The sequence below is a fragment of the Vidua chalybeata genome, chromosome 6 (assembly GCF_026979565.1).
Source record: "Vidua chalybeata isolate OUT-0048 chromosome 6, bVidCha1 merged haplotype, whole genome shotgun sequence".
Taxonomy (NCBI): Eukaryota; Metazoa; Chordata; class Aves; order Passeriformes; family Viduidae; genus Vidua; species Vidua chalybeata.
In genome coordinates this window covers 15,495,184-15,511,922 of record NC_071535.1, presented here as the reverse complement: position 1 = coordinate 15,511,922, position 16,739 = coordinate 15,495,184, and the positions used below count along the sequence as shown (strand labels likewise).

The window sequence follows — 16,739 nt, the reverse complement described above, 5'->3', positions numbered from 1 at the left end:
ATTTAAAGCAGTAAACACACATTCTTATCCAAAATTTAGATAAGCTAATCACTCTGAAAATAAACTGCAGAGAAGATGGAGACACTTGATATATTGGGAGTGTGGGGGGGGCTCAAAAGGACACTGAATAGCTCCTCATGCTGTCATACACATTCCTCTGTAGAAATTACGGTGCTTACACCCAGCTCACCAGTAACAACTGCTGCCTCTCAGTGGTGACACAACTTAGATTATTCCTCCTTCACTACCAAGGCCATCACTACACTGAGTAACACAAAGCTTCCCAACTCCAGTGTGCATTTTATTCTACCGCAGAGACTTGCTTGTCTCTGCGGTAGAATAAAAAAAACAATTTCAAAGACTTCCTAGAAGTTCCTCATTATAGACTGCAAAAGGTATTTTCAACTTAAAATGACAGCATAAGCAACCTGATGTATTTCAGAGAGCAGCAGTCACTACTAGAATGACTCTAAAGAAATCCATGAATCTATTAACATTATCTTCTCTACCTGCATTCTGGACATTTCATATGCATGTCATTCCATCTCTCAAGATGTCTGAAATTGAGATGTCCAGTACAGGATGAACCAAGATACAAGACATCAGCCTTTAATACATTCACATGCTTTGTTAGTCTGGGATTTGTCAGGGTTTTTTTTTAATGGGTAATACAAAATTCCACTTTGTATATGCCTACACTCCTTCCTTCTTCAAGATGAAATCTTCTGGTCATTCAGTTAAATATCACAAGCAGTTTCAGAGGATGTTAGCCACTTATATATTTTAAGACATACATCTGGGTACATGAGAAAAACCTCTAAATACCCCCACATGTAAAACGAACTTCAGCACAACTTCATCTTATACACTGCAGAATTTAAGTGGATAAGCAGTATAATTATCACAGCAGCAAGAAGGCTTTAAATAAGATATCTTTCTAGACTAAGTAAAAAAAAAATCACCAAATCCACAGCAAACCCAGTTCTAACAGTCAACGAACCACTTCTCCCCCATCTTTACATCACAAACCATCATTTGAAAAAAGCTAAAGCAGAAGATCAAAAGAGATCAAAAAATAAGGGAGCACTAGTCCACAAAACACTGTCTTGTTGCATTCTGATTGTATTTGCTATGTTAGAATGCTTTTAATTAGCTCTAAGCAGCATTTCCAATATTGGGGTCAGGAGAAAAAAAGCATGAAAAGGAACTTTTGTCACTCATACCGATTATTTTTAAAGCACTTAAAATAACCTACCCATTTACAGAAGTGTTTTATATTCTTCATTGCAGTACAGAGATCTGGAGTAGCAGATGATAAGCAAAGCAGCACTTCCATTTCTCACTAATGCAATGTGATCTACTTGGTCACTCAAAAAATACTTTAATTTTCATATAAATAGTTATAAAATTTTATTCATGTTGGATGCCTTCACAAGACACTGGTATTCTTGCTCTTTGTATACAAAACCTTGATTAAAATCTCAGGGGCAGACTATGAGAACAATCTTCTCTCACCCAAACAGCAGTTTAAAATACACAGGCAAGCACAAAGAGATATATTTTGCAGCTCTACTGATCCCACAGAGCTTCTGCGAGTTCTGGGTCACAAAAGAATAAGCCCAACTAAAGAACCAAGCAGCAGTCATTTATTACATTACTGTTTACATCAACTCCTTCAAATTTAGCCATTGTTACCATCAGCAGAATGGTAAAATGTCCTGATAGTTATCCTGGTTTTAACAGATCTTGGACAAGGTTTCCAAATTAGAGGAATCTTGCATATCATTAACTAGCTTGATCTCTCTCCAAAGCACTTCCCACTAGATGACGTCAAAGATCAGAAGTGATGAAGAAAAAGAGATTAATCTTAAAGGTACAAGTTACCATAAAGAAATGGTCCTGTAAGAAAGAGGAGAAAGTAAAAATAAAAAGGCTATTTAACAATAACTGCAGAGCTAGAAAGAAATTCTCTAAAAGAGATTTTAAAAAATTAAATTCTACCATTTACTATTCACTACAGTGGGTTGGAAACAGGGTATGACAACAAAGAAAAGCCAGGATGAATACAAAAAATCCAGTAGTTTTAATACAGGAAGAACTGAACATACAATGATGTTTGAAATACAGTATGAATGACCACTGAATTGGGACAAAATTTGAGAACAAAGATCAAACAGGATTTAGAAAATTACCAATCAGTTATACAGGCAACAGCTCATGCTTGAATGCAAAGTTTGAAAAACAAAGTAAGACCACTGAGAAGATACTCCTGAAACATAAAACTGATTTAAGAAGATGTTGTCCAAAATACTATACCTCCACACTTAGTACTGAAAGCTTCGGCTTAATCAGTTTTGACTGCTACTAATTTTTTTCTTGCATGCTTTAGCACTCGAACATCTAAATAACCAGTTTAAACCCACTGATGATAGAAAACCCAACAGGCTGGACATGTCTGCAAGGCCACCAGTAGTTAAAGTTCATATTCAGTAGTGTTTGTGTAAGCTTGCACAACACCTGCACACAATGGAGCAAACAAATCAGATTTAAATTTAACTAAGTATATAGTTAGGTATGTACTTGAATCCAGCACATCAGGCAACACAGCTCCACCCTGATCCCCTTCACCTCCCTGGCCTCACCTCTACACTGTGCAAACACACTTTCCACAGCAATGTGATGACCCAGATGAAGGATGTAACATGAAGTTATTTTGTGCTTTAGTGGTTTATTTTTCATAGAGATCCATTTCCTGAATGTTTCAGAGAGAAGCCATGTAAACAGGCCTGCCAACACAGCTGAGGGGACAGTGCAGGAAGTAAGGAAAAACAGCAGTGGACTGAAAGTATTTAAACCAATTTTGCCACTAAGCATCTATCAAGAACCTCATAGGCATCCTTATTATTGTGGGTTCCCCCTGCCAGTGGGATAGGGAACAGAACAGAAAGCAAAGAAAAAACAATGCAGTGAAACTCATGGGTTGAGATAAGTACAGTTTAATAATTTAAACAAACCAAAATATAATAATCATATTATAATAATTTCAATCTCCTAGTGTCCATTCATTACATAGAAAGCATCATTAAAAAGTATCCTTCTTGGGAGACATGCAGGACAGACTGGATGGGTGTAAAATACAAGACTAGATTAAATGTTACATCTGCAGTTCCTTCTTATAATTCAGGCATACTAGTAAGCCAACATAGGAATGAATTCTAAAATCCACAATAGCTTCTATTCAAAGATTTAAGGATACTGACAAGACTTATCTTTCAAAGAACCTGGGAAATTAAACAAAACAATAGCTAGATGATTCACTGGAAGCTCACCTAACATATCTGAACTAGGATTCCTGGTCCCCACTGCATGTACAATAAAGTTGAGCATCAGGTTTCCAATGGGAAAAGCCATTGATCTGGTAACAGAAATCAAAAGCCATCTAAATATGTTAAGAAAAAGCAAACAGACAAAAAGACATTAAGAGTTAATACTAGAACTTGCAGTTCTCTATCAAGATTTGCTGTAAGAGCAGATTCTCATCAGTCTCATTAGGAATACAGATATTTCTTCTTAAGTGCAATCTCACAGTTTCCCTAAAGATCTGTTTATTGATGAATGTGAACTATACACAGTCCATCAATATGTCCATAGGATGTCCATTCTTATTGTTTGTCTCTGAAAGGCAGCCAGCCACAACTACCTCAGTCACCACAGTGTACCCAAGACATCAGAAAAAACTCCCCTTTTCTTGCATGTGGTCTGATATATCAAGAGCAAACAAGCATCAGGGTGGCAGAAGAGCAAGCAGGGTTAGTGTCCCACCTCCTCCTCTGGCCATGTGCAGGACCCCAAGACACCCCACCACCAATGCAGCTTACTAACAGGACAGAAGAAGACATTGTCCCAGCCTAAAATTCATCCCCAACAAACCTTGAGATTAATTGTCATCAGTGACAACTAATCTGCAAACCTGACACCATGTATGCAGTAACTTGAAAGGCCGCTTTCAAAATGAAGACTCAATATTTTGTTGTTAATTCATCAAGCTCTGGCAGTTTCACTGAATTAAATTTAAAAAGCTGGCTGCAAAGGCAGCACATTCTACTCTAATTTAACAGTGAGAAACATAGCTTCACAACACAAAAGTTTGGAGCTTCTCAGACAAGCTTGAAAATAAAGAGGGGGAATTTTTTTTTTAAATCCCTGTGACAAATCCATGCAAGTCTTCCAGGAGAGCTTATAAAAGTAATTCTATTCCTTTATGTATGAGTCTTTGCAAATCAGTCCATGCCAGCTATAAGCACTACACCACCACTGTATCCATGACTCAGCAAGGGAATCTGGACTTATGAAAAGAATTTACTTACTAATGTAAGAGGTAAGGATTTTTTAAATGGCAACAATTACAACAATGCCACAGTAAATGAACCAAGACAACTTCTAGTTTGTATGCTTAAACATACAAGGAGCACGGTCAGATTAGAATGTCAAACTCATTTATACATTGGCTAAAGTTTGAAAGCAAGTAAAACAATGCTTAGTGCAGCTGAGCTGAAATACAAAGGTTTCAACAGCTGTTTTCATCTCCAACGAACAAAAACAAACACTGGCTCTACATTTGACACAAAACACCGAGCTCCATTTCCAAGATTACCTGTGTGCAGCCCAACTATGTAAGTCTAACTTCAGAGCTGAATACAAACCAGTCAGCAACTGGCAGCTTTGTGTTGTAACTCAAGATACAAGCTTGATTTACTGTGACATTCATCACTTGTTTACATATAAGCACCAACAGATAGTACTATTTACACAACACTAATTGACACAGCAAAGTAGCAAGTTCTTAAATGGCTCAATAATGCTTTGGTCCATCAACTGAGACTAGTTATCTAGTTGATAAATTATTCCAAAAAGGAAGAAAACATCACAGTCCATACCTTCTCAACACATTACCTTCACGCAGATACTCTACATAATAAGCACTCAGACCTTGCCTTGTAAACATCACAGTCCACAGAACCCATGCATTACTAACAGCCTTCTGTTCCACGTCCTCATAAATAACATCTACAGAATTATTTTTGTTACATTGGTAGCAGACTCTTAGTCAACAAGGGGTGGAGGAAAAAGTATTTTCATTGAATTCTTAAGCATAAGGTTCAAATGGAAAAGGATCTAAGAAGAAATTCCCCTCCCTGCACCACCCTGTGTGAAGAAGGATACTAACACAGAACTTCAAACTATTACTTGAAACAATTCAGACAAAGAGGGTAAAGCTTTACCTCACCAATCTTTTCAGCGTCTCAACATGAGTTACAAGGTCTAATTTTTTTTTTATTTCAGCTTCTGTTTTTATCTTCTCCATTTCTAAATGAAAACAGAGCATGCAGTATGTGGCAAAACCTGAGGTGACCACATCCCAATAGTATATCTGCCAAAGACTTTAAATTTGTTATTATATTACATTGGTTTGAAGCAAAGCCTCAAGCGATGCTACAACACCTAAGGTAAATTCTCACACAAACTATCATTGCATCAACACGTATTTTATTATCCTGCTATCGTATTTTATGTTAGTACTCGAAACGTGTGTCATCTTTCACCCAACGGTCTCATATGGGATGGCGGGGAAGAGCAAGTAGAAACACGAACCAACAGAAAAGCACTTATCCCACTGGCAGCAGGAATATTCCAGAGGCACGAGCGAACACATCACCTACAAAGCTCTCCAAGTTTCTCCAGGAACACCGCGGTAACACCCGTACATAGAGGAGCGGGACAAAACCCCACAAACCCCGGGGCAGCAGCAATCTCCAGGCCACGGGCACGGGACGGGCTGACCGGCACCGGCGGGACCCGGCAGCCACGGCGGGCGAGCGCTCGCACCGGCCCCACACGGGCGGAGCTCCGCGGCTGCGGGAGCACGAGCCCCGCACCAGCTCCTGCGGGAGACGGCTTCAAGCACCTCTCCGGCTCCGCGGGGAGTGCGCCGAGGCGGAAGGGTGAGAAGAAGAGAGGGAAAGGGCGGCGAGGCAGGACCCGACAGCGCGCACAGGCACAGCCGAGGCCGCTGCCGCCGCTCCGGACCGCGGACCCTGCGAGCCGGGAGAGGCACGGGGAGTAAGGCTCCGTCCCGCGGCGGGGCCCCGCGGCCCCGCGGAGCTGCGGGCTGGCAGCGGCGCGGCGGGACAAGCTGCCCGCAGCCGGCCCGGCGGGGCGCGCACCGACTCCCGCCGTGGGGGCGTCGACGGTCTTGCCCCCTCGCCTCCGCCGTCGTGACCAAGCCTGCGATCCCCTCCCAGCCCGGCTCCCCACGGTGCCTCACCTCCGGCAGCCGCTCGCCGCCGCCATCCTCCCGCTCAGCGCCGCCCGCTCCCGCCCGGCCCCGCTCCGGCCGCCGCCATTTTGCTCCCGAGCCCCAGGCTCGGCCGGGCAGCGGGAGCGCGCACGGCGCCTGCGCGGCGGCGGCGCTGCGGCGCACGGGCCACGTGGTCCGGGGGGCGGGGCCGGGCCGGGGCTGAGGGGGCGGCGCGGGACGGGCGGCGCTGGCCGGTCCCGGCGGGTCCCGGCGGGTCCCGGCGGCTCAGGGGCTCGGTGCTTTTCCCCGCTCAGCTGGTGTGAGATCGTGGGGAAAAGTCGAGCTCGGCGTGTGTGCCCCTGCCGCGATCCCCGTTCCAACGCCGCGTGCACTGTTTGCTCTGTGTGACACATCTCCCGAGCTTGTTGCCGTGCCCAGATGCAGAGGTGTCTGCAATGTAAGCGGTGTGTCAGCACGTGTTCTTTGTCCTTGAGACTAACGTAAGATGCTTATATTAAGCCTATGTCTATCTCCGTGCTTTGCTGAACTGCCAGGAGCTTGTTAGAGGAAGGGCACAGTCAGATTCCAGTTTTACTGTTCATACTAGGAATATATACTGCTCACCTGGAAATAAACTCCCACCACCTTTCCAGCTTCTGATAACCCCTCTCAGCATGAGAAATTAGTATTTCACTCGTCTAGGTGAAAGTAGGTGCCAGTAGTAGAAATACTTCTAGCTATTCCCACCATTGCTGGTACCATGCCAGCTACATTTTCTTCAAAGAAAGTTGCATGGTGATACAGTCAGGATCGGCAGGTATCTGCCACCATGTCTGTAAGATCACTGTTTCCTAAATCAGTGAGAGTGACCAAGAATACATATCAGCATTTTATTAGAACAATAAAAACTCTTAAGTGAACTGAATGGCTTGTGCCCACTAAAAGAACAAAACACCACGTGTCTATATATGAGAAGGTCTGAGAAAAGTTCCATGCATGGGCCAAAAGTCTGATTAAATCACATGCTAGAAATACTCAGCAAGCTGAATGCCACATCTATGATTATTCCTGGTTGGTAAAAGTAAGCTATGACTGATTACATCCCCTCCTGATTCTGCTGACAGTCCATTTCTGGAGGGAAGCCTTCCTCCCACTTGGCATCCTGCTGTCCTCCATCTCTGTAATTAACTTGCCTGAATGCTGCAGACCTCCTAACTACCACTTGGCATAGCATCCCGTAGTGCTCAGCAGCTTACCAAGGAACTAGGGATAAAACAACTTTTAATATATTTGCCCATGCTGTAGACTGTTTTCATACTGGCTTCAGGCTAAAAGCAGAGGAGAAGTGCAGTTGGGTTTATAGACAGTATCATGTACTCCTTGGGGTTTTAACCATCTTAGTTAATTATATGTTCTCTGATATTGTTGTATATGAGAGCATCACAGCCTTTGACTTCCATATCTGCACAGTACCAGAGATGAAGGAATTCTTATTATTGGAATTTAATTGATGAAGTTCAGGCTGTCAGGGTTATGCTTGTATCTGTTCAAGGGAGGCTATTTCTTGTAAATGGGATGTCTTTGCAAGCTGTTGCTGTTGTCATGAGAGCTCATAAAACTGACTGGCAGACAGAGCTCAGCCTCTTTGAGCTATTGCCTGCTAGAGCCTTCCCACCTTCTATTTCTGACTCTTTTCTTGCCCCTGCCCTAAGCTTGCTTTCCATTTCCTGTTATTAGGAACTCTGATATGGAATACCATATAGACAGTGTTCACCTTGGTTTTATTTAACCCTGTTTTTCTGTAGAATTGTATTATATATGTTCATATTGCCTGGCTGGACATATAAGGATTTAGGTCTATGATCTCTGTGCTAAAATATTTTTAAATCAATGATCCATTTCTCATTTGGGTCCTTATGCATGCTGCAACTTCAGGAAAGGCTGAGGCACCAAAGGCAACCAACAGACAGAAATTATTGCAAATTAAACTGCAGTAGTTGTAAAACACATGGAGCTGTTAATTTAAATGTATCTGTTAGGAGAAATTGTTGCAGATGAGGTTCTTAAATATGAACAGTGTGAGACAACCCCAGCATCGCTATGTCATAGGCTGGACTTGACCATCTTAGAGGTCTCTTCCAACCTCATTATTCTGTGATTCTATGTCATTCATGATTTACAATATCGTTGTTACAATTTTAGCAGTGGCTTGCTGAGAGCAGCATAGAAGTAAGAATGAGTTGAAGTTAAATAAGTAAGGTTCAGGTGACAGAGCTCTTAGACTGAAGGAAAGTAGTACACCAGCTTGGTTCTTAGGTGAGAGGAACCAGTTATGAATTTGTTCCCGAAGTTCTGTTGTTAGGTGAAAAAGACCAGTCAATTCTCCAGCAAGTCTAGCTCATAATCTTCTAGGTAATGAAAATGAGAAAGGAAAAGAAGACTTGCAGGCTGAATATTTGTTTTGTTAGTGTTCTTTTTTAGTAGTCTAATATTAACTAGAATGTAGTCAAAATGGATGGTTAGATTAAAGTACAAAGATCTTGCTCTGCAACAGTCATCCTTCTAGTAGCTAAAATAAACCTTCTTTCTTATGACTCAGAGACAAACAGTGTGTTGGGTAACAACTTAGGGGAGACATCTGGCAGGTTGGAAGTGAGGATAGCTACCATGTGCTTTCTTTTATTTTAGACTTTAAAGCATAGAGGTCACCCCTTGACTGCAGCACACTGACGTTGTCTTTGAGGATTCTGTGTTCTCATGGACCAGACAGCTGGGAAGCACACTGAAGTAAGCTGACTAACTCCTTCTGCCACCTGGGATCTTGGTGCAGAAGACAGGTTATAAAACATTGAGTTACAAACCTTGCTGTGGAGGAGTGGAAAATGGAAGCTAATGGCATTTACATGCAGGTAATGTGTTTTCTGAGATGAGAGGATAGGAGATTCACACTGTCTGAGAAACACCCCCAGAGCATGTACACTCACAGCACTTCCCTGATCATTTAATTATAATACTTACTCCACAATCTGAGAAATATACTAATCTTCCATTTTTATCAGGATTTAGATATGTTTGGTTTGATTAATTTTAAATAATCCCTTCATGTCCCAGTGAGTAAAATATTATATGTGCCTTAAATACTGTAAAATGTCATGTCCTCTTTAGAACAAAGAGCAGAGCTCTGTCTGTGAGCTGTGTCTGAGCTGCACAACGGTTCTCAGTACCTTTGCTCATACAGAATGATTCGTGTTTTTGCAGAGACATCTATAAAATACTTACTGATGATAATCACTGTACATATACATTGCATTTTATCTACAAACTTAGGAATGTTAGAAAAAAATGATTATGTCCCACAACTTACTAAAAATAAAGCCAACCCCAATGTCTACTGTAGTTCACTTACCCTTAATTTGCACTAGGAAGATCAAGCTTTGAAATGCCCTTTGGATGATATTTATCACAGTTTATTGAGAAAATACACTTGGAAAAAAACCCCAACCAGTTCACTTCAATTGCTTCATTTTTTGTCTGTGATAAATTTCTTAGACTTTTAGATGTTTCATTTGATTTCCATTCCAAATGTCTACTGTTTGTGATTATGAATAACATATTTATTGGTGTGTTGCATGGAGGCTGTAATCAACCCCAGGGTCCCTCTGCTGGATGGTCTGCCAAACCCAGATTACAGTACATGGTCTAGAAAATTTATCTGTCAACTGGAAGGTGTGATCATGGAAGGTACCTCCTGCAAACCAGTGAGAAAACCAAATGTGTGTAGTTTTCAGTGAGAGCTGGGTCACAACTCATGTTGCAGAAGGTACCTCTAGGTACCATGCCTACTACAGAAGTAATGTCAGTTGCATTAGTTAGAAAATATGGTTCTGTCTTGCAGTAAATAACACCATTTTATTCAGGACCATTTCAAGTGTGACTTTTTATCATGAAAGATAAAATCCTTAAAGTTCAGATTATCCTGATTTTCTTATTAGTGTATTTCAGTTCAATTTTACAGCACTCACGGAAGTATATAATGGCTAAAGAAAAGCTCAGAATAATTAAATATTATCTGTTTATTGGTAAGTGATCCACAATAACTGAATGCTCAAAGGCTGAAAATAGATTAAAGACTGAAGCTTATTTTTCTAAACAGGCTTCATTTTTATAAGTGGTATTGCTGAGATTCTGTGAATGTGTAGATCTGGACCATAACTAGCTCTTTAATGTTATTCTTTGTCTGTTGTCTTTCTTACTATCTGAGCTTTTCTTGCTATCTAAACCTACTTTAAAATTTTGTAGACAGTTATTTGCCATACTCATATACACATTGCTCATTATATATCAGCTGGGACACCCTCAAAGAACAGACTGCAGTTGACATGCAAGCCACAGTAATTGATTTTATGTAGCCAGTGATATGACCTGGGCTTCCTTGTATGAAATAGGTGCTGTGGAAGCACAGCAGTGACAGAAATGCTCTTTCTGCCCTGGTTTTGCTTGTTCCTTCAATCACCAGATCTTCACACAGAGACGAAGAGAGCTCTATCTTCTGGCAAGAGAGCTGAGGAGGAAAAGTGAGGGTAAAGGATTTTGTTTGCTGCAAGCAGAAGAGAAGGAGGCTACCCAGGGACATCTCTGATGGGGGATGCCATGCAACTGGGATCTGCTATGAGATCTCTGCTTCTGTGATGAAGAGAATTCCCTCTCAGTATGTGCAGGGGAAAGCTGAAGGGCACAGAGCCACTGTGCTCTTCTGGGGAGTCTGGTGAATTGAATGAGGTAAGACAGTTGTATCCAGCAGTGAAAGAGTGCAAACTGTTACTGTGAAGATGTTAAACAGGCCCAGGCCCAAGCACATGGTAGAAAAGGCATGTACATCAGGGGCCTTTGAAAAAAGCACAAGGGAAAGAAGAAACATCAGATTCCAAGGTAAATGGGGAGGCCTGGAGAACAGTGTCTGTCTGTGGAACAACCCAACACCTTAAGAAATGAAGACAAAGTTGGTGGTGATTTATGTCAGGAGGTTACACCTTGCAGAATTAATGGCCTTTGAAGTCCGTGGGCTGACAATGCTGGGCAGCCCATGGTCATTACATTTAGACAAACCTACATTGGGAGGTACAATCAAGATCTCAAATTTAAACACACAAAATTAATTGGCTTGTTTGTGTGACCTTTATGTGGCTAACTTCTGCAATTCACAGGGAATATCTCTAGCTCTGATCACCAAAGCAGTGTGATTTCCTAAAAGCAACATCACCTTATTGTAAATCAAATTTCATTTAGATGAACCTAAATTTTATTTAGATTAACCTTCAGTTGGGTCCTTAAAAGGAGGTTGTTATGTGTACACTACAGTGTCACTGATGGTCTTGATGGGGTATAATCACTCATCCTGTGGCTGCATTCCTTGGTAAATGCTCTTTGTAATTTCTCAGTAGAGAAACCAAACCACTGATGATGATGGCAGTTGCTTGCCTTGGTTGTGTAGACCTGTACTGCTGGTCTTTTCCTTCCATGCAATACTTATCAAATGGTTCTTTTTCCCCCCATTTCTGTGTACAGTGTGCACAGTGTAAGATGTTTGTGGAATGAGCAGTTACTCAATACATTGATCTCTCCTCACAGTTGAGTGTGACACTATGCCTAATTTGCATTTGTACCTTTGGCTGATTCTGCTAGCTGGTCTCAAAAAGCCTTGTCTGCATCATCTGCCCTGTTGAGTGTCTCTGTGACACCACCCTTGTGCATTTCCTTCTTTGTCATTATGGTTATGTTAATATTACAGTAACATAGATTGTTCCTCTCTCAGTTGTGTGACTTCAGTAGTAACTGGTTTATTGTATTTAAGATTCCCAGCATCTCTTGTTTATTTCCTGTATTTCTTGCATTAATCAACAAATATCTGAGATGTTTGGGGAATTGACTCACTATCCTTCACAGCTTTCTTATGACCTTTATGAATACAAAGCAAAGATACCGATCCCCATTTCTTGACAAGGTGGACTGAACATCTATTCAGTAATTTGTAGAACAGTATTTCAGGAACTCAAGCTCTTCTGCTGATACAATTTATGCAGACAAATGTTCATTTTCAAGACATCTTTCTCGCTGTCTTGCTCTTAATAAGAAAGAATAAAAAATAGTTCAAGGTGACTCCCCTGCTGCCTCATCCTCACTCTTTGCACCTTGCAGTTACTACCTGTCCCTTCAGTCTCTCTTCTAGAAGTATCCTTGGCACTCATGTGGATGAAGAGCATGAGAAAATAATCATGAAACTGGTAGGGCTTCCTCATCTCAGAAAGACCCAAGTCCTGGAAAGAAAGAAGCTGTGAAGCATTGACTGAAGATACTTTGCCTTTTCAGACTGAGAGGTGTGTAAGACAACAGTGTTGGCTGTTCCAAAGGTGGGACTGACCTGTTTTGTTTCCTGACAGTAGTGCTGATGGTGCCAGGGGAATTTGCAATTCCACACCAAGCCAAAAAGCATTTCAGAGATAAATGAAATGTTATTGACAGGTTTTAGTTAAGAAGTAATAGTTAATGAAAACCTATGACTCCTACCATGAGATCTGAGATAATGTTAAGAGTGTTAGCAGTGTCTTGTTATGAGAGAAAAAGTGCATGGAAAATCACACAAATACAGACACTAAGATTCTGATGAGTCTTTAAAATAAGAATTTAAGATAAGGAGGTCCTGTATGAGCATAGCGGGATCCTATTATATTCATGGGATAACTGCTGGAGATGAGGCACTAGTATCCCTAGAACATCAGAACCAAGGATTAGAATTTGCTGTACCTGCCCACAATATATATGGAATGGGTGGTACTCATGTATCCCATGAAAAGCTTCGAGCTAACAGCCAGAGTTGCAGCAATTGCCTGAATGAGATGATTGCTTTGGAAGCCCCTTTTACATAGAAGTAGTTTTAAGCTGTGTCAGAAGTTCTATGTTGACTAATGATTCAAGGGTTTTTGTATGCAGAGTGTAGGTGTAGATCCTAGCAGAAAAAGTGAGCCCTGAATGCAGTAAACTGAAATTGATAGCACATCACAGTGATTTAAATTAATAAGGTGCTGAAAGTCTGGTTTTGCTTACGTTTCAAGATTTTGACTCTGCCTCTCTTTTTACCTTTGAAGTTAACATTCACTGCAGAGTGATCTTTGTTTTATCCCAAGTACTTTCATCCTCTGCCTCAGGCCACCTCATGTATATGGTAGGAGATCTGTGTGAAAGGTTTTTTCAAATCCCTCCTTAAAATTAATTCCTGCTGTGAATCTTATAAGCAATGATAAGCTGCTGCTGTTTGTTGTGCTGCATGGGGTGTTCACCTCATTACTCATCACTTTCAAAATAAAAGAGCCTTATGTGCCAGAAGGTATTACCTTGGTAAGACCAGTTCTGCTTCTGTAAACTTTTGCAGCTGTCTGAGGATGTCAAAGCATAATCTGGCTGTGAAAATGGTATTTTAGGTTAAAGATAGGCCTCTGAGGCTTTGTTGGGACAGTGAGTCCACCAATTCCTTTCATGATATTGGAACAAAAAATGAATTAATGTGAGATCCTGATAATTTTTCCTCTTGGTGTCTGATTCTCCTCCTACTTCACTTTCTAAAGAGTTGATTTATTTGACCTATTTAGATTCTAGCACAGCTCCTACAGTAGTTTGTGTGTTGCTATATGGATAGCACCCAGCCTTGTGACATAACATCTGCTGGCAATCCATACCCTGCTGAATTATACCTGTGCTCTGGAGACCTCAATCCAGGATTAGGTATGGTGAGCAAGTCTTTTATTAGAGCAATGGAACTAATGCAGCCAAGCTGTTACATCACTGCTTAGGGATATTAACCTAATTCTAAGAGTAGTACAGATATTTAGCAAGGTGTTGGGCATTTCTTTGCTGCACACCAGAGGCGTACCCTTAGTTTCCTACAGGTAGTATTCATGTTCAGTCCATAATTCTCTGCAAGCAAACTTTGGAGGTAAAATCAGTGTTGCAGGCAGAAGACAAAAATGTCAAAGACCACCAGCTGAAACGGATGGCCTGGCTCTGGACTGGACCCAGGATTATGGTATCTTCTGGAGCTGAACATGGCAATTACTTTGTGATGCCTACCCATAACAGCAGAAAAAGCCAGAAGATTATGTTTTCTTGAGACCTCTTGAAAAAAAATCTCTTCTGGTGATTTTAAAAGTAGGCACAGTACATATATGCAAATTGGATGAATGGAGGAACTGACTAGCCTGCTTTTGCAAGCCCCCAGCTGATAACAGTCAGCTCTTGGAATAATTTTTTTACTGTGTTGTCCAAAATCCAGTGTGTTGAACAATCATACCATGGGTTGTCTCCTCCCTCTGTCTGGGTTGGCCCAGTGCATTGTCTGCAGTTGTAGAGTGGGACTCCTGACTATGATTTGCTTATTCATCAGGTTCCAAGGGGAAAATATAAATAGTACTTAGCTCTCTTACTGCTCTTTACAGGGTAAAAAAAAAAAAAAAGTCTCATCTACATTTAAATAGAAAAGCTAAATACTGTTCAAGGTAAAGTACTGAAATATTAGTGTCTTATGAAAAAGATCAAAAAGCTGTTACTGTCCTACTAAAATTGGTAGAAACACTATCACTGTCTAGTGGACGTAGGTTAAATCTTCAAATTGTCATAAAGGGCCTTTACGAAAGTCAAATAGCTTTCAGGGGAATTCAGCATTTCATTGCTTCTACCAGTGTTAACAATATATTGATTATTTTTGTGATTGCAAACAAAAGCAGCAGCCAGCTTGGGTCTTTACCACCTACAGAAATATCTGCCGGAAGAACTTGCAAAATGCTCAGCTTTTCTCAAAGCAGTTGCTTTGTAATGAATGTGAAACAGAATCAGAATCAGCATCCTCCTTACTGTGCCTGCACTTCCCAGGAAGCGCCTTGCAGTGTCTGGTGGGTCAGACTCCTGTCAGCCCCCAGCGCAGCCAGGAGCAGCCAGTCACACAGCACTGTGCTGTTCAGAGGCTCAGACTTTCAGCTGGGACTTTGCTGGATTTAGCTGTGCCAGAACTGTGGGAGAAATCTTAGCCTAGTCATGTTAAGTAATCCCTGTATCCCAGCTCTTTCACCACTGACTATTGTTTGAGCTTACAGAACAAAAATGTTGTATACTGCGTACAGCAGCCAAAAGCACAGCAGAGAATATATTTTGTCCCAGGTTTCAAGAAAGTTTTAAGTTGTTTTTCGTGCTACGTAACAAATGGATAAAAATCTTATCCTTCAGGAGAACAAAACCAGAGCAAAGTCGTTGTATACCCAACCAGCCGTAGGTAACTGAGCCTGCTTGGTGTTGCACAAGGAATTAGTGCCATCTACAGTGTGAAATGGGTCTTGAAGATGGAAGGCTGTCAGAGGTTTAAACTACACTCAAAGCAAAACAGCATGCACAAAAAATTACCTTACAATTTAAAAACAAATAAAGACATGATAAAAAGCCAGAAGAAATTCAATTAAAAGCTTGCTATGTATTGAAATAGCAATAGAAAATTTAGTACTGTTTAATAAAGGTTTTGCTTTTGAATATGCTTGATTCCAGCATAGATCAATGTATTCATATGTTATAGAATTTCTTTTCTCAGCTCGCTTATTTTTGCTATTGTTGATTTAACTGAGCTTGAAGTAAATGACAAAATGTCACCTGGTGCCCTTCTTAATAAGCTTTATGCAATAACATGTCAAACCTGCTCTGGGTCTTCTGGTGTCCTTGGTATTGCTTACCTACACTTCAGGAGGAGAGGATTTGAACTCAGTTAAGAAAATTCCATATTGTGTAGTTTTCCTTGTTAATGCAGTTAATCAAAACCTAAGAGCATGTTGCCCTCTTGAAGTGCTGTGCCCTTGACCAAGGCACAGGAACATTTGATTGGGCTTTATCTATTCACCTAGGAAGTTGTCTCCATTATTCATATGTGCTCTGTTCAGGCAGTAAACCAAATGATGGGATTTTATTTTGATAAACTGAATGATTCTCTTCTTTCTCCCCTTGAACAGTCTCACAGCAAGAGGGTTGAGCCTGATTGCTCTTCAGCCTTCACATGCCATAAGTACAATTTGGGATGGAGAATGAGTTTCTGACAACTGGATGTGGAGTTATCTTCAACTCTTACACAAATTGGCAATCAGGTTCTGAAAGCAGGAGCAGCATCCCAATTTCTGCTGCACCTCAGTGCCTAAGTGGAACCTCTGAGTGACACCAATAGAATTGATTTCTCCATTTGCCTACTGATATTTATAAAATTTAATGGATTTGAGAGTAGGAACTGAAGAAGCAGGCTCTGATCTCAAGGTCCCTCACAACCTTCCTCACTGTTCCCTTCTCTGTCCTTTCCTCTTTGCTCACATTTCTCCTCAGTATTTATGTCTTTGCACTTAGATCCATTGTTTTCTTATGTCAG

At 41.1% G+C, this 16,739-nt stretch overlaps 1 protein-coding gene and 1 long non-coding RNA gene across 3 annotated transcripts in view; one reads left to right on the top strand and one right to left on the bottom strand.

Annotated features, from left to right (window-relative positions):
* Nucleotides 1-6,398, bottom strand: part of BTBD7 (BTB domain containing 7) — a 51,688-nt gene extending 45,290 nt beyond the window's left edge. Inside the window, 1 exon segment of the mRNA XM_053945405.1 lies at nt 6,326-6,398. The gene's annotated coding sequence lies outside the window, so the exon portion shown is untranslated.
* Nucleotides 6,399-6,556: 158 nt separating this feature from the next.
* Nucleotides 6,557-16,384, top strand: LOC128789534 (uncharacterized). 2 transcript variants are annotated; one of them, XR_008431436.1, is made up of 3 exons: nt 6,557-6,755; nt 8,987-9,085; nt 16,336-16,384. It is a non-coding gene; the product is annotated as an uncharacterized LOC128789534 (long non-coding RNA). The 2 variants fall into 2 exon arrangements; XR_008431435.1 differs by having other exon boundaries at nt 8,987-9,207.
* The last annotated feature ends 355 nt before the right edge of the window (nt 16,385-16,739 follow it).